General features: G+C 41.2%; 1 protein-coding gene across 2 annotated transcripts in view; it reads right to left on the reverse strand.

Annotated features, from left to right (window-relative positions):
- Nucleotides 1–18148, reverse strand: part of FAM135B (family with sequence similarity 135 member B) — a 183473-nt gene extending 165325 nt beyond the window's left edge. Inside the window, exon 1 of one of the 2 annotated variants that reach the window (XR_004306297.1) lies at nt 17859–18148. The gene's annotated coding sequence lies outside the window, so the exon portion shown is untranslated. The remainder of the gene's footprint in view (nt 1–17858) is intronic. The other variant, XM_015856404.2, reaches the window with a different exon arrangement.
- Nucleotides 18149–19135: the final 987 nt, after the last annotated feature.

Consider the following 19135-nt stretch of genomic DNA (forward strand, 5'->3'; position numbering starts at 1 on the left):
TTATTCACAGCTTTAATTACTCTCAATTTCTAAGAAATAACTTTTAAACAGAAAACAAAGACACGAGAGCTCCACTCTGCTCAGTGAGGACCAATGTCACTGAATCCCATCAGCTTCATGGGGACCCACAGGGACCCTAAAGGAACAGTTTTAGTAACTTGGCACAATTTAGGGACAGCATCTTTCAAGGTTGTCTGTCCAAAGTCCACATATGAGTTAGATGGGGACATCTTTTTAAAAGATCCATATCCTTTCAATGTAATTAATTTCTCTGATTTCCTCCAGTAACATTTCGTCCCAGACTGAAATTCAGGAATTCAGTTTGTGCACCCAGGGAAATCTTACTAGACCTACATTTTAAATATGACATTGTTTTCCTGCCTTACCTTTTCCCCTCTGAACTTCAAAAGCCACCTATGTGCAAACTGAACCAAAAAGAAGGTAATAAAGTTTGACAGAGATCTGAAGTTTAAGATAACATCTCACAAAGGCGCTAAGTCTTCTGAGCTTATTGTAATAAATAAATGGCATACTGTAAAACACAAATGAGCATCTCTGTGGCTGTGATTTCATTGTCTTGATGGGGGACCTGAGCCTGGCACGAGGCCAGCTATGTAATTCAATACGGAGGAAGAGCACACAAATGGACCTCAGGAGAAGGATCGATTTTAATGCAATCCTATCTACTAATCAAAAGCGACTGAAGAATTAACATTCACTAGGAAATGTCTCCTCAAAGTTGTCATAGATTATTGATAAAGATAGCTTTGTTTTAATTAAGATACAAAATGCCAATTCCAAGTCTAATTTTAGCTGCAAATAATCAGTTATTGATGATGTGTCTGCCTGAATTGATTTGACCTGCCCTACAATGCTGGGATTTTTATTTCCAGATCAACTAGTGTGGACTGCTTTCCTGTGCTGCAAGAAGACTACATCCTCACAATGTCTTCATCCCCCAGTCCTTCATAGCTTCTTATTCTCATAATATGAAATGTATTGCTGGCTCCATGCTAAACTTAACTCATTGTTCTCTGTCAACCACTGTCTATCCATCTGCAAGATTATATTCTGCTTTATAGTATGCTAAAAGTAGCAAGCTAAGATGCACATCTCAAAAGGCCAAGTGATGCCTCAAAAACCCTAGCAAGGTGTGTTAAAGATGGTAAGTGCATTATGTCCTCATATGGAACAGAAAACAATATGTTGTCTAGGCTGGGTGAATTTTACAAGACATGCAAAACTAACTTGTTTAAGACCACGTTCAGTGCATGACTATCTTCTGAACCCTGCGTACCACCCTCAATGTTACTGCCAAATACTATAATCTCTAAATGTAGCATACCAATGTTTGTAGTTGCACTTATCATTAAAAAGAACAAATCATACAAAGAGCCATTCACAGTGGAAAACTGCAAACTAATGGGACCCACAAGAAACATCATCCATCAGTGGAGCAGCACTTGTAGAAGCTCTTGTCTACATGGCAACATTTCTCCATAAGCCTCAGGATCTAACTACAAGCCAAAGCTTAGCTTCATACAGCAGACAAATCTCTTCTGGTCTAGTGCTGTAACACATTAACTGGACAGACCAGGCTCTGAGCAACCTGATCTAACTACAGATGTCCCTGCTCATTGCAGGGGAGTTGGACTAGATGAACTTTAAGTGTCCCTTCCAACTCAAACAATGTTATGATTCTATGAACTACAGCTGGTCTGAACAGCAACATTTTCTCAGCTTCCAGTGTTTTCCACAAAAAAAGCTGCAGTTTTACTGCAAAACAAATACAACACACTCTGAATTCTGTGAGATCATGGGGCATGCGAGGCATATTGGGCCACATATGTAGACAGTTTCATCCCTATCCTAAATGCTGGAACTTAAATGCATTTACTAACTTGACTCAAATCAAAGTGTATTCTAATTCCAAACATTTATATTCAAGAAGCTACACACAAACAGCAAGACCAATTAATCTTCCACTTCATGTGATAAACTGCTTAGCTCCACAACCCAGCAGTTCCTCAACTGATCTCCCACTCTTGTTGGGATAAGATGTTTCCAAAGTGTGAATTGACTCAAAAGCTCAAGCTCACGCTTCATTTTTTTTGACTCAGCTGCCTCCATCTCCCTGCTGCATATTTGTCAGTCTACACTCACCCCTGCTCATTTCCAGGGCCTGCTGACAGCTCTTTTATTTGTACCTTGCAGAACAAAGTACATGGCCTCTTCCCCTCCCACCCACTTCTTTGCAATCAGCTGGTGCAACTGTGAGTCATCTGTTTCTAATACAGTCTTCAGAGACCCGTTCAAGGAGTTTATCATCTGCTCTCACGGTAGCTGTAGCTTTCATAATTAGTTGCAAATGCTTACAGAGGACAATGTTAAAAACTGTCATTTTCTTTCTATAATTTCCCTGGATTAGATAAGGATGGGGGTCCTTCCAGAATACAGATAGCAGAGGAACCAAGTCCTCTGAGAACTTGTCCTCTACCTAATGTAGAGAGATGGTAAGAGAGCTGTAGAAGAAGAGAGTGATGGGAAAGATGCTGAGATTTTGGTAAAGAGGAGATGGCTCATAGGTTAGAAGGAAAAGGAATGCAGGTACAGAAAAGGAAGCCAGCAAATTAAAGGATGAATGTAGATGATCACAGAATCATAAAATCACAAATGTTGGAAAAGGCCACTAAGATAATCTAGTCCAAACACAAACCTAGCATGATCATGCCCATTAAAATGCCACACAATCCATCTTCTTGTATGTGTAAACAAAGCAACCCCAAGCCCACCTAAGATGAAGGGGATGCAGATATAATTCAGTTTTCAATGACTTGAGTTGATCACAGGAACTTGTTAAATTTTTAAAGGTAAAGAAGATACTGAAGATGGAGTACCCACATTCTGCTTCCCAGCGAGACAAAAACCTAAGTCAAATAAAGTAAGTACTTTACTTTTAACATTTCTTACGTGATTAGGAAGCACAAGGATAAATCCCATTTAATATCATGCTGGCAAAGATGAAAAATGGGGACAAGGAGTGGAGGGGCATTTCTCAGCTGGGAAGAAAAAAAAAAGAAAGAAGTTTGCCCACTAGGGCTTTTCTGCCTTTAGCCTTCATGTTTTAAATGTGCAATCATGAACACTGCAGTTTTAAGAACCAGAGAAAGTTAATTAACATATTTTAAAATACATATGTTACTGGAGAAGACAGCACACAGCACCAACACCAGGATATATGAATGTCTTTTAGCAAGGAATTCACTGTGACATTTAAGAAGCAAAGCAAAATACTAATATACTTGTCTATACAATAAAGTCTAATGACATGCATACTCTGGCCTACCAATATCAGCATGAAATAAAGAAAAAACCTACAATGGCTTCTATGTATGGATAGGGACTTATGAACCAAGAAATACATATCAGACTTCACCCTTTGATTTCAGTGTACCAGAGATGAGTACTGAAAGCATATATGCATATATGCAACAGCAAGACAAATGAAAGGATTCAGTAAGAAGTAAAAATTATCCTGCAACGAAAAGTAACAGTCTACATTTACCGATGAGCAAGTTTTGTCATACCTGCGCTCAGATATCACTTGATGCAAAAAATGAACCTGATGGGAATATAATCTCATTTTGAGCCTCTACACAGACACGAGAGACTTTAATTTCATGCTGTAACTGTGAAAGTTTTCACTGTCTGTGAAACTAAATAGTGTGGTTGCTCTTTTTTTCACTTCCTTCTTTAAATTTTTCTAAGCCCTTCTATCCCGTCTCCATCTCCATGTCCCTTCCCATCTCCATGTCCCTTCCCATCTCCATGTCCCTTCCCATCTCCATGTCCCTTCCCTTCCCTTCCCTTCCCTTCCCTTCCCTTCCCTTTCCCCCTCTCCTTCCCCTTCTTTCTTTTTGGTGAGCTTCATGGCTTAAAAATATTTTTTAATCTACATTCAGTGCATTGCTTTTCATTTTCACAGAATTTTATTCTCCCCCTACATAACCAAAAATTATGAAAAAAAGAAAATGTAAATAATTTATCTGATTATTATCTTAGATACTCAGCAGCTAGTTGCGCAGTGCACTCCTGCACCTAGTTGGGCATGTCAGCTACCTTCTTGACCTGAAGAACATGTGTAAAAACCCTTCTACATTTGATTAATTTAATTAATTTCTATGATAGGAGCTTAAAATTCAATAACTGATTTCTCAGTTATGGCTTTTCATATTCACAACTGAAAAAAAACATTTTAATTCTTCGCAAATCCAAAGCGTAAAAGTCTTTCTATCGCTAATAGTTCTGGTTGCCTGCTTCTGAAGCTTTCTACTTAAAATATAGAATACATAGAAGACAAGAACCAGTTTAAAATGCACTATTTTAGAGGATTCTATACTTCTGATAAGACAGAGCAATGTTTTGGAGAGCATGCTGTGGGACCTATAGAAAGAAATTGCCTGACTGTGTGAGTAGGTGTATGTTTATATGCGCTCAGATTCAAAATGAAAACCCCGTATTTCCCACAGAACTGCATTTTCAACAGATATAAAATATCTTGATAGATCTGAAAATTTGTGTTGTAATGAATCAGCATGTTTCATTTGTGTTGTCTTATTGGTTTTGGTTTGTTTGTTTGGGGAAGTTTTGTTTGTTTGTTTGTTTCAATTCTATTTGAATGGTTCCCCGAGACAAATGAAAGATTAAATGAAAGTAGGCACTTCAAAATAAAACTGTCTGAGCTTTCCAAAAGGGTTAGAGTGCACTTAGTTTCTAGTTTATTCACAAACTAAGTTTTAGAAGAGCATACAGAACATAGCAAGGGGTATTGAGACATTCAAATTATTTATTTCCATTGTACATTACCTTGTATTCATCAACAAAGAATTTCTATTTCCTTCATACACATTTGTTATGTTTCTGCATGCTGAGATTGATAATTTCACATTTCCTACAACTTTATTGCTTTGTTGCTTATTCCTTTTTTTTCCTAGATCATTGATTTAATACACACAACTCTAATTTGGGGCTCACAGTTGATTTGCTGAGACTTGTCAAGGATTCATAAGCAAAATGAGATAAATAACATTCCTAAAATTAAAAGAAAGCCTTTTACATTTTCGCAGTTCTATTGCTCCATACTGGAAGAGAGAAAAAATTAATACATGAACAGTTCAGATTCCTGCTGATAACCCACTTGTCTGAGCTGCAGACCCTGCGAGAGCAGCCACTGAATTTAATAGTTGTGTATCATATTGCACAACAGTGGAGAGAGAACAACTATTTAAGTTTACTTCTCAACATATACTCAGCAATGTTTAAGCTGTCCTAAGAGGACACTAAACAGGAGTGAAATTTTCTGGAATAAGCTTCCAAAATGCAGTATGCTCTACAGAAAGAAAAAAAAAAAAAAGAAAAAAAAAAGCCAAGAAGAAAAATAAAAGTTTAAGATCAGTGCTCTTTGACCCATCAGGTACCTTATTAGCATCATGCAGTATGGTCCTGCAACAAGACTATCTACTCACAGGCTGGAGAAGGGCCACAGATTCCTCCAGCAGCTACAGCCCCTCACATTGGCATTTGCACCATCAGCTCAGACTGCACCACATGCCACAGTCAGACACCACAGATGGGACCTGAATGGCCCATCCACCATCTGGAAAGGAGTTACTCATTGTCACCCTAACAGCATTTGCAAGTACAAGACATTAATGCGCAATTCTTTTCACAAGGCTGTCCTTGATATATTGGATGGGTCTTTGAGTAACCTTGTTTAATGGAAAGTGTCCCTGCTGATGGCAGGGGAGTTGGAATAAGATGATTTTTAAAGTTCCTTCCAACTCAAAACTGTTCCATCATATAGCTCATCCCTTTGGCAATCAAATCCCAACCATCCTTCTCCCCCTGCACAGGAAAAGCTATTAAAATATAAATAACATATTCACAATTTAAAAAACGGCCTGCAAATAACTGGTGAATAATGGAAATTTCCTCCACCAAAATATCCTTTTTTTTTTTTTTGTTTCCTTAATGTATTGCCATTACCTCTGCAACCACCAGAAACATAAGTATCTCTTTAAGAGGAGCTGTGTGTTCCCATAAATGCACCCACACAAAACGCTGAATTATTCCTTCAAAACAAAGAGTACAGAATATCTGAACCACCACAGAGGTGTGCATAAGCTGCCTCGGAACAATCTCTACAGGGAGCAAGGGAAGGATGGCTGAGATAGGGCAGTGCTAGAGGACCGCACCACATGGGGTAGTTCACAGTGGCTTTCTGGTGCAGCTGGGCACCAAGCTAAGGTAGTTATAGTGCTTCTACTATCCAAGGTGACTCATGGGCCTTTTCAATCTCAAAGTTCAAATCAATTTCTCCGAATAGGCTACATTTTTTTTCCAAATAAACCATTGACTCCCTAACTACATCTTACCACTACAGTCTGTAATGTGAAGCAGTGCTTAGGGTTGTTTCAGCATTATTTTTCTTCTTGTAGTACAGCAACTAACTAGTCATGAGAGAAGGGGCATCTTGCCAAGCCAATAAAGCAGAACAGTTTGGAAACCTGAATGACAAAGGCAGGAGGCCTGCATGTGACCTCTTCTGAGACAAGATCACCATACTCCATATTGCAGGAAACTTGAAAACAAGAAGCAAAGGCACCTGGATAATAGATCTAAGGACAAGGATGTCCACAGTGTGTTCCATCTTTTGAGAGTAAATAAAGCTGGATTCACCTGGTGTAATGACAGGCATACAGTGGAAACAGTTCTCCCTCAACTATTTGTCCAGATGACAGGCATACAGTGGAAACAGTCCTCCCTTAACTACTTGTCCAGGTTCTCCTTTAGACACAAAGTCTGTTTGTGTGAACTTTCTATCCTAAAGTAGGCGTTTAAAAGCCTATTTGTGTAATGGCTTAGAAATAGCTATTCCTCTTCCCTGTTCAAGAGAAGGTTGGAAACTACTTTAGGTGAAATTGAAGCCACCACAGAAAACTGAAGCAAAGCTAATTAAATTCTACCCATGACCAGAATCTCATTTAAAAAGTGAACACTCACATGACACCATCTTCCCATACATAAACTAGCAACAGCATGGAGATCTTTGAGTAAGAAGGTAAGGAGAGAATAGGGCTTTGTGCAAATTTCTCTGTAAGTGGGAAGATCTGACTTGACTGCAGCTCAACAAGTTCCCAGACTGCATGACCAGACCCCAAATGCAAGGGGGCATGCATCTCCACCCCAGTGGTCTTGGCTGCACAATGTCTCACAGGACAACCTGGAGTCAATAACCCTCTGGTTTTCCAGCCATGAACTCCTGGGGAAGATATGCTTGTCCTGTGCAAGTTGGAGCTCTACAGTGGGAGTAAATAGAGCTGCAGTGTCTCCAGGTAGTTTATTGTCAAATGTGGGATGGAGACAGAAAAGAGAACTACTGATAATGAGATTATCATCAGCTTTATCACAACTGCACCGTAGCTGTATAACCATCCACACTTGGATGTGGATGTGGAACTGCTCATAACCAAGATTCACTCCACCACTCATACTTCAGCTGACTTCAGATTGTGTGTCTGTCTTAAGACTAAGAAACACTGTTCCTTCTAGCCAGAACAGGCTACAAGGATTCCATTGCCAACCATAACATACAAAAGTTTCTATAAAATTACAGTCACACATTAAAGCATATGTCTCACATTTAACAATGTTTTTCTTGTCAGCAAATCCAGCTAGACCATGCCAACATTTTGTTTCATTCATGCTGTCTTCAAACTCATCTGTTTGTGAGGGAGGAAAAAGGAAGAGGAGAGAAAAGAAAATGCAAGAGAGTTGGCAAACTATAAAAATAGAACAAAAATGAAATTAATTTCACAGATAAGTCTCAAAAATGAAGGTGCACTGATAAAAAATTGGGGCAATAGCCACGTTTTCTTTACTCCTCTCCCATGTTTTGAAGTCATCATCCTTGATTTCTTCTGGAAAATGAACAATGATTCTAAAGTCTGCCCTCTTCACATGTACAATAGTAAGTGGACTCCTTGACTTCTGCTAAGCCTTATTCTGCTGAAAGGTCTCATCATTGTCACTGCTGAGGGAGTCACCTTGACAAGCATCAGCCACTCCTGAAGAACACACTCATGACAAAAAAAATCAATCACGCTGCAGACAGAAAGAAAAGAACAAAATGACAGCTACCCCCTTGGAAATTATCTGAAAATCTGCATTAAGAAAAGCATTTCCTTACATGAAACATAGCTTATACAACTAAATAATTCATCACGATGAATTATTTAGAGAGATGTGGACCGAGTATGTTTACAAGTCCCAAGCTGTTTTTACAAAAGGGAAACATTTATATAATTGGTCCTCAAATTCTTTCTAAAATGTTCTTACAATGAGAGGCTTCTGATTATCAGCGATATTGCTCCTGAAAGCAAAAATTATTTTAAACCAAACTTTTGGTGAGAAAAAGAGATAAGGGGAAAATGAATAAGTGATTATTTTCTAAAATAATCTTTTCTTGGTGATTATTGCTTCCAAATGGATTGTTCTTCCAAAAGTCATCCTCCAAGCCTTATCTTGGGTATGGGAAAAAGGTCTCCAAACCAGCCATAACTGCATCACTGATGTAAGGCATTATCTCTAAAAAGAATTCTCTGCCACATACAGAAGTAGAGCGAGCCAAGCTCATTTCACTATAAACATCCACACTTTCCTTCTGGCATTCCAAAACCCCCCAAGAAGAAATTACTTATGCCTAGGAATAAGCCTACCCAAGACAACCCAAGGATGCAACTGAGAAGTTCATCTTCTCTATCACACTTTGCATGTCTCAGTGTCTGCCACCTTCCTCTAGGCATCTCTACAGTATGAAATCCTCATGGAAATGTTTCCATCTCTGAATATGGTATTTCCATGAAAGATGCTGCTGACCTTCATCCTGACCATTCCAAAGCTTTTACAGGCCATCTTCTTTTCATAATACATGGATAGGAAGCTGGACTGGAAAAAGCCAGTATGTACAAACCCATACATAAATTAGTCTGAACTCACAGCTGACTCTGACTTGAGTAAGAGCTTGGGACAGAGGTTTCTTGCAACCTGAATTATCCTATAAACTTCTCCCACGAGAAAAAATGAGTTTTTGCATTTATTTCATTGAAGAATAAGTGGAATAGCACTCCCAGAAAGTAGTTTCTCATTCCTGATGCTCCCTTTATTCAGAATAACTTCAGCCCAGAGAAGCCCAAGAGCAAATACAGCAGGATAAACAACCTCTGTGCTTTTCCTGGCCTGTTTACATCAGATCTTCCTGATACCAAGAAGCATTAGATGAGACACAAGGAAAAATCATGTCCTTAGACTTAGTGCTCGTAACACATCATGGAAGGAAAATAGGCAGAAGAAAAGCTTAAGTGCATCAAAGAAAGAGGGCTTACCTGTAGGCTGAACCTTTCAAACAGTTCTGTTAGCTACAGTTCTGCAGTATACTGCCATTTTCTGCTCTGAGCAAAGTACCTGTTTTGTACAGTAAGAAGATGCATGACTCAGGGAAGGAAAAATAGGCATGAATGTGAATATAGCCACCAGCCACTCCTGCCACCTGCAGGTGTGTTCAGCAAAAGTCTCTCTTCTGCCCTTCATATCTCAACAACAGCTGTCTCTGTCTCCAAAATAGTGAAGGATTCCCACCAAAACTGGGATTTATTATTTGTATTGCAAGAATTTCAAATTCTTGTTATTTGTCTTCATTCTTTCAGCTCTATGTTGCTTTTGTGTCCGATCTCCAGGGAAGATGCCTCATCACTTGTGTCCAATACAGTTAATTATCTCTTTTCACAGAGCACCTTTCTTATTCTACAGCATGTGCCCTGTCTTTGATCTAATATCTGACAATGTTCTGTGTCGCATGGCTGATGCTGGCATTAGATGTCTCCTAATTAAATCTAATGAACCTATTTCATGGTCCCCCATCACCACTGCATGTATGCCACTTGACGTATATTGGCACAGAGACTTCAAAGTTCATAGCAGAAAAACAAGCACATGGTAAATCAAATTTCACCCCTGTAATGCCCAAGTTGACAGGGTGGGATCGTTCCAAGAAGCTGCAGAGAATAGTGGATAAATCACTGAGCACAAACAACCCTTGTGTAGAGAACACTCCAAGGCACACAGTTCAGTGGCAGTTGTAGCATCTGCTGTTTATCCCCACAGCAGGAGGGTATAGCAGAAGAAGAGAGGACCCTCTGTCCTTGCTGCAGATCACTCCCAACTTGTTGGTCACTGCCATGATCAGGTATGCCCACGCTACAATGAACTGGCTTCTGTAGTCACCCTGCATAGCTTGTTTATTGCTCTGGATAATGGTTAACTTGCTGAGGATACTAATTAACTTGCTACAGGAAGCCTAGCAGGCACCTAAGGTGGAGCTTGGCAGTGACTTCTGTGGGTCACCAGCCAGCACTGATGATCAGCAGCTGCTGAAAACAAAGGAAAGCCATTTGTCCCCACTGCCAGAACCTGATGTGTGTTCAGCCTGTGCTGCTGTAGGCAAGAGTTATGCTGTTGTGTATTTTTAGTTCATCTGGCAGCAACTATTTTTGCATTCCAATTTCTGATGCCGAGTTATCCCACCTTCTGTTTCACAATTAGGGTATTATTATAAGCTACACAAAACCAATGAGCTGCTTGGCACGGCAAGTTTAATAAAGCACTAATGTCACCCACTACCAGTGCAAGTCATCTAAAGAAAACAAGGTTTAATCTACAGTGCTACTCAAAATTAGCAGGAGACTGCTGATCATTTCTCACTATTTCTTTCCTCCAACAATGTTTCTTCTCTCTACAGACAAAAGAACTGATGCAATTTAAATCTACTCCCAGATTCCCAACATCTTCCTCACTTTCCCACCATCCAGGCACATTTAACATAACACTGTGGAATCGTTGATCCTTTACCTTTTGGGCCAATCTGCAGATGTTTACTCTTGCAAAAAAGAGTGGCCTTCCCAACATAACTTCTCTACACCTTGTCCCTCTTCTGCCTCCTGGTGCCCTGGACTTTGTTGCTCAGTTCCTCACACAAAGGTGAGGAACATTCTAGTGGACGTGACATCCCAAGTTGAAACAGGAGTGTGACTTTGATCCATCCAGGACAGTCAACAAAAGCCTTTCCATTGACATGGTGCAGGCTTCCATGCCTTTCTCAACCAACAATTTCTGTACACCCTTGTGCATTATCTTTCCTTCTGAAAAGCCTTTTGTGCATGGGGATGAATCCTGCTGTTTCTGAGGTCAGTGGCAAGCATCCCCTCGACTGCATCAGTTAAACAACTGGCTGGCTGTTGAGCAAGGCATTCTAGAACCTAACACAATGTAACTTTATATTCTGTAACATGTACCGTGGAAAATTGTATCCTCACACAGCTCAGCTTAAATGCAGCTGCAAAGGGAAAAGGAAAAAGAAAGAAAACAATGAGGATACATGGACAGAAAAAAAAGTTTTCAGCTGAGATTTTAAACCAAGACAGGAAGACAAAGAAAATAAATAAAGCTGCACTGCTGCATGGTGTAGAATAGATTTATGCAGTGTGGTGTAGCCTGTGAGCACCTGTAAGAAGTCCCCTGCAGCAGCAGACACCACTCTGCTCTACTGAAATCCATCAGATTTGTCTCATAGAGATCCATGCCTTAAGGCATGGGCGAATTGGGAACTATGCTAGTACCTACTGAGCTCAGGTGCTCAATCACACAGAGGGTGGGCAACTGCCACAGGTATCAGCAACTAGCAAATCTGCGCCTTGTGCTTAATTCATGTAGCTCAGAGGTTAATTCTCTGTAGAAGCCAAACAATCAGCCATAACACAGATTTACTTAGATCATACAAATCCAGAAGAGGGTTTCTCAAAGAGAACTGCTCTTCCAAAATTTTTTGCTACCCCATTCTTTTCCATCATCTGTAGAACAGAACAAACGGGAGATTTTCTTACACAGACAGAATCATTTCACTGTGATTTCACGTAGACACCCTCAGTGCTGGTGCTCAGAAGCCAACTGAATTTTTAGTGAGACCATAAGGTTACACAAACAAGAATCATCTGTCTGCAGTGAAGCCAAGTCACAGCCACTGGGAAGCAACAAGAGGATAGGAGTGAACAGGAGAGGGAGATAATATAATAGAAATGGATATTTTCCTACTGAAACACCATGGTTGTAGGAGAGTCAGGGAGGAAAATACTGGTCCTCTTGCTCTCTTTTTGAAATACTTTCAGTAAAAAAGGCTTCCTTTTCCTACTGTTCCATCTTTGAAACAGTGCTTATGGAAGTAGGGGCTGATAAACTGGAAAAGATGCAAACAATGTTTCCTTCAAGCCACATCCTCCAAGTAATGCTCATGTTCACCATAAGAACCTCACAGCACACTGCTTCTTAGCCTTGGAAATAAATGCAGCGTTATCAAGATATTAGGAGACAAAATTGTGTGTTAAAAGATTCTGGCAGAGCCAGATTCTTTTCAAGTCCACAGACCTGGATAGAAACACAACACAAGAGATTCATTTGCCAATCAGACTGGACAAAGAAAGAGCCTGCTGTTCCCCATGCCGCTCAGTGATGGCAGCAGATGAGTTGTCTCCCCTAAGCTGAATTACATTAAGAAAGCCCCACTTGTCATTGTGCTGCATGCTATGAATCCTTAAGAGCCACACTACTACCAGGAAAACAGAACTTGAAATCTCCATGCCAAAGAGACAGATGCTGACTTCTTGTAGCACCACTGCTATGCGCTATCAGTACTGCTATGCAGTATAAAGACTGACATCTACAATTCTTCCTTTAAAGTCCAATACTATGTGTAAGATCTTGCATATCCATGAGAACACTACATAAATAAAAACTAGAAAAAATATACATTATTATGTCCACTGAAAACAAATCAGAAGGTAAAAAAGCAGCAACTTTATAAATATGTATACCAGCAGGAGGTCTTATGTCTACAATCCTAAGGATGAGAAAACACAACACACATCACATCAAGGATATGACAGGATATCGCAGTTATCCTACACTGTCTCAGCTGCAGTAAGACAAGTAAACAGTGTGACTCTCTTTGCCCACTTAGGATTTTTCTGTGGACTCCTGCAGAACTAGAATCACCCTTTTTCTGACTCAACTATATAAACTTATTTTTTCAGTACTAATGTATAGCCGTATCTGAGGTAAGGGTGCTCCAATCACATGAAGACCACACCATAGCATGTCTGATCTTGGGATAGACAAGGGAATGCCATCAGATATCTGGAAGCTGTGGGAGGACTGGGGAGAGTACTCCCCCCTGCAAGGGATTCTCTACTGATTTGCATTAACACATGGATGCCGACAGCATCTTAGGACAGAAAAGGAATTCTCTTTTTTACACTTTGTTGGGATGCTCCACCTGCTGCAGGCAGACAGAGGAAATGTAAAACTTCTGGATAGCTGCACAGAATCACAGAATCATAGGATGGCTTGGGTTGGAAAGGACCTCAAGGTTTATCAAGCTACAACACACCTGCCATAGGCAGGGCCTACTAGACCAGGCTGCCCAGGGCCCCATCCAACCTGGCCTTGAACACCTACAGTAATAGGGCATCCACAACCTCTCTGGGTAGCCTGTTCCAGAACCTCACCATTCTCATAGTAAAGAAGTTCCCCCTGAAATCCAATCTACATCTTCCCTCCTTTAATTTAAAACCATTCCCCTTTTCCTGCTATTATCTACCCTTGTACAGTGTTGAATCCCCTCCTGTTTATAGGATCAATGAGGTCACCCTGCAGCCTTCTCTTCCCCAGGCTAAACAAGCCCAGCAACCTGAGCCTGTCGTTGTGGGGGAGATGCTCCAGCCCTCTTTAACGTCCTTGTGGCCCTTTTCTAGAACCTCTCCAAATCTCTCTCTTTCTTGTATTGGGAACCCCAGACTCAGACACAGTTCTTCAGATGGGGCCTCACGAGGGCAAAGTAGAGGAACAGTCACCTCCCTGTCTCTGCTGGCCACCTCTCTTCCTATAGATCCTTAACACTAATAATAGGATTAGAGAGAAAATACATATATATTACAGCCCATTACCTCCTGGAGCAGGTTAGCAACAGTCATGCTGCATCACAGCCCCTGCTTTCCTTGCAGCATGTAAGGCACTGCTAGTGTGCAAAGATGGACTCATAGAATCATTAAGGGTGGAAAAGATCTCTAAGATCATCTAATCTGACCATCCACCTATTAACAACATAAGAAAGGTGAGAGGAAATGAACAGGGAGATACCTGCACTACTCATGCTCTTAGACGTGCTTCTGACAAAGCCTTGTGGCTGTGCTGAGGGAAGAACAAACTCACAGCCCATCTCACCAACCTGGGGAAGGTTTTAACCTATGAGCAAAGAAGCTGATGGATCCCAGGAAATGCTGAGCAAAAAAGCCAAGAGTCTCTACTGAGTCGATAGACAAGAAAGGAGATATTCCAAGGTCTAGAAGATATAGAATACAACAAAGCAGCACATAGTTCAGTTGGAAGGGTTCTGCAGAGAGCATACACAACTTTCCAACCCCTTCAAGGTGAACCAAAAGTAAAGTATCTGCTAAGTGGACACAAATGTCCATATTACATGAGCACAGGTACAGTTTGGACTTGAAGAGAACCTGCCAATACCAGACTGAACACCTGAGAAGATGGTGTAATAAATAAATAAATAATAGCTTATTTCCTTATCAGCCCTGTAGCTCCTGGTAATTTCAAGGGGTCTAAACTGATAAAGTGCCCAGTGTTTGATCTCACCCTCCCCTTATTCTTGGGGAAAACTTTTATTTTCTATGGTTACATGTCTGCCTCATTAAGCAGCAGATCTAGCTGATGTCCGTATAGTGTAAAGGCAGACAATTACAGTATTGCAACAAGGAAAATCACAGCATCTGATTACTGAATGGAGTAATAAAAGGCAGTCTACGCAGAGCCTCAAAATCAAATGAATAGCGTTGTTAAACTGAATGCCAGGTACAACATTGATCATCAGATCTCTTGACTCAGATTACTGTATGGTAGAATCTAGAAAACGGCAGCTTCCTTATCTAAAAAACAATAAACATAAAAGCACTGGCTTGCCGCATTTCAGAAATGCCTGTTTCAACCTGTTGGCAAATACTGACTTCTAAACAACAACTACAGTACAAGTCTCCTTTTGTTCTGAGCTCTAAGAGACACAGCGGGTGACTAATGAGGGTAAGGATCTGGATTTTAAAAGGTGCTTAATAATACCATTAGATACAAAAATAGCTTTTTCCCCTTAGAAATGTGCTAGTAAGCAACACTATGTGGTCATCAAGAGACCAGATGTTAACAGCTGTGCACAAAACAATAGAAATACAGTGTTCTGTTACTATACAAATCAATATAATTGAACAAGACAAAAGGTAAAATAAAAAGCTTTCCCATCTAAGCAAAGGGAAGTGTTGGGATGGGGTACATCAAGCATTAAAAATTGGTTATTTGATATAGAAAAGAATCTTTATTGTTTACACTGAGGTCAGATAACGTGTCCCAACTTTCCATAAGCAAAAAGCAGTTTACAGTGCTTCTTTCACAGAGGAGTTTTCTGACAAAACACTGCTTTTAAAAAATACACATTTCCTGCCTTTCCCAGAGCTATTTCTAGGAGAAGTTTTGCCTCCCTGTAGTAATCAGAAGTCCATGGATGAGTTCTGCCTTCCCCATAATCATCTCCCCAAAGCCAGCAAGCAGCAAAATAAGACTACATCCAAATATTTGCAGGGTGTTAATATGTAATCCCCAAAGCCATTTGACCTTCAGTCATTTGCTGTACTGATGAGAGGATCACCGCACCATGCCATACTGATGTGCCCCTTGATTATGTATTTTAGATCTCTGCAACACATATAAACACAGTTTTAATCCTGCCTCTGATGTCCCTGTGCCAGAAATATGATCATTTCAGGGCATTTTCGTAGGTATTTTTGTTCTCTGCAATTGCCAAGTGGAAGTTGCAAAACTGAAATATTCTCTAGATTTGAGGCATACAGCAAAAATTATGCAGAAATACACCGTGTGGCTCTGCTGGTTCCACGTCCTGACAACTGCGGTCTTACAGTTCCTATATTTAATTAACACAAGAATCCAAAATCATCCCCTTTTGTTAAATACCTTGTCCATGAGAACTGTTCCTAACAAGGGTCAAATAGCCCCTGGTAGACCTGTAGTGGTGATAAGGTCAGGCTTCTTAAGGAAATTATGTTGCAAACTGTAGCATCTGTTCCAAAGCTTTGCCTCTGATTTCTTTTCCTATCCTTCACCCTACCAAGTTTCCTTGCAATGGGAAGTCATCCCTAGATGATTTTTACAACACTTCTGCATAAGAGCATAAGGTCCTGCCTATCCAAATTCTTTGCTTTGCTGTTGTTTGCAGGACTAAGATGTTTATGATCAGAGTGAAAAGGTGGGTCCAATTCTGTCTATACCTCTTTTGGTAATCACAGACTATCTCCTAGCTCCAGGTAGTTGTAGAGGGATCTGCAAGCAAGTGACAAGCCCTGTGATTTTCAAATCAGGTTTCACATAAAACAAGTATACCCCTTTATTATAATACCTGGCATGGGGTCATATCCAGAGTGTCCCTATAGTATAAATAAGGAAGTAGAGTAATGACTGTGTCATCTTATGGGACAAGCTCAAAAGCTTTCTGTTAGAATGCTTATGATTATTTAAGCCAGGGGCATTTCCAGCCATGCAGACAGGGATGATGTAGGGAGGACAGGGGAACATAAGGACATCAGACAGAGAGCGGGGGGTTAGAGGAGACAGAGACAGCAACAGCAGCTCTCCTTACTGCTGTCCAAAAAAGTGAGAGGGAGAATAACAATATAAATACTACTTACATGGAGGTGGAAAGAAGAGCTCTCTCTCTGCAGTCATTACATAGCAAACACTTACTGCTGGGCTTAAACTTACTTCTTATTCTCTCCTCTTTTGCACTCCCCAGGCATGTACACATTCATCCACAGACATTTTTCCTTCACAAGGACACTCCAAAGCTTTGGATCCCTTCATTTTTTAAAACAACATGGACTGGCTCCCTACACCTCTGAATTAGATCAATTTTCTTGCCTTTTTGTGTGCATTCACGCTTTCTCATACAGAGATGAAGTGAGGATCTCACTGCTTGGCCATCACACCCACATCTTTAAGAAGATATATTTTTCTTCTTACAAGGTATAAAGACATAGGAACAGCATTTTTACGAATACATATGTGTGTATACATATGTGCAGATATATGATTGTGTTGGTATTGCAATGATTCAGTCTGGCTTTAAAGCACTTAAGGTGAACCTGCTGGACTACAGTGAGGCTTCTGGTCTTTGCTATCACACACCTCTCTGGCTTTCAGCTCTGCTGAACACGATGAGAGAGATTTATTTGTGGAGTGGGCAGAGGCAGAAGTGTGTTGTCGCATGATATTTTTTTTAAGGGGTTATTAATTACCATGTCAACCTTTGCTGTGCGGCTGCTGCCCACTTTTATTTTGGAAGCACAGCCGTTCAGCACTCTTAATCACATCGGGTGCCCCAGTCACTTCATTCCCAAACAACCTTTTAAAATATAATTCCTTATTCCTCATCTATTGCGATGCAGGAGAGGGAGAGGTTACAGTATGGCAGAGATGGGAAATAGGAGCTGGAAAACCTGCTTGCCTTGAATTGTCATCACACTGCCGTTGGAAGCCGGAAAACTAGCAACAAACACTCGCACGCAAACACACAGCAGGCACACAGCACATCGATCGCGGGGAGTTTGCCAGCAGGCTCTTACCTGGGTTGTGCGGGATCCCTCCGCTCCCTCTCCCCTATTTCTGCCCCCTGTGGAGAGCAGCGGGGCCAGTGCCGTGGTGGGGTGACGGTGCAGGTAGGGGCGGGCAAGCAGCTGGCTGCAGCTTTGGCTGCCGGTCTCTGGCTCCTGCCAGGGCTGCTGCTGCTGCTCCTGATGATGCTGAGGAGGAGGAGAGCGGGTGAGGAGGAGGAGGATGCTGGCGATGATGCTGTTGCTATGGTTACCCAACTCCACGGCGGCAGCACCACTCGGCGCAACAGCTGCCCCAGCACCCTGAACTCCTCGGCACCCAAAGAGATGGAAGGGCACGGGTGTGGGATACCACCCCACAGCCTCGGCAGGGGGATTGGGGGGGGGAGGGGGAGGGGGGGAGCACGCAGGGCACTTGCTCTCAGGAGAAGTGTCGGGGCTCAGGGATGCCGCTCTATGTCCAAAATGAGTGCATGGAAATGAAGTCTATCGCTGTGAAGGTCGAACAGCAGCTTTTGGGAGGCCAGGGGGTTATTCTGGGGGTGTTTTGTATTTTTGTAGGGAATGGAACAAGCAGTAAAGTGGAAGAGGGAGTAATTTTCAAAGTTCCTGTTCTGATGCAAGTTGGAACTTTTTATCATTTAAAATAAAGGTCAGTCCTTTTTCTTTAAAACCAGACTTAAAAATAGGATTTTATCCTGACAAAAGCTGGAACACAGGAAGTTCCATATGAACATGAGGATAAACTTCTTTACTTTGCAGGTGACAAAGCACTGGAACAGGCTGCCCAGAGAGGCTGCAGAGTCTCTTTCTCTGCAGTGATTTAAATCCGTATGGACACTTTGCTGTTCAAACTACTGTAGGGAACCTGCTGAAGCAAGAGGGTTGGACTGAATGATCTCCAAAGACCTCTTCCAAACCCTATGATTCCATTATTGCACTTTTTTTTTCATAGGGGAATCCCCTCATGAGCCAACTCCTTGGGTGAGAGAGAGCTGCTTTTTACCACAGAACACTGAAAAACTATCTCCAAAAGGAGCCCTCTTACACAGCCCAGCACATTTATAATTCATGCCTAATTACATAGAGCAAACAAGCTGAACTTTGCCTATCTCTAGGGATCTGAAAATAAGATGGAAAAAAATCCAAAGTAGATGGGCTGCCATGTGATCAAAATGTGGAGTCCTAACTGAGGGAGACACATGAGAAACTGAGGCATTCAGTTGCCATTTCTCTATCAAGTACACATGTCACAAGGCTCTGATTTTACAATGGAACATCACAAGATG

Source organism: Coturnix japonica, chromosome 2 (genome assembly GCF_001577835.2).
Source record: "Coturnix japonica isolate 7356 chromosome 2, Coturnix japonica 2.1, whole genome shotgun sequence".
Taxonomy (NCBI): Eukaryota; Metazoa; Chordata; class Aves; order Galliformes; family Phasianidae; genus Coturnix; species Coturnix japonica.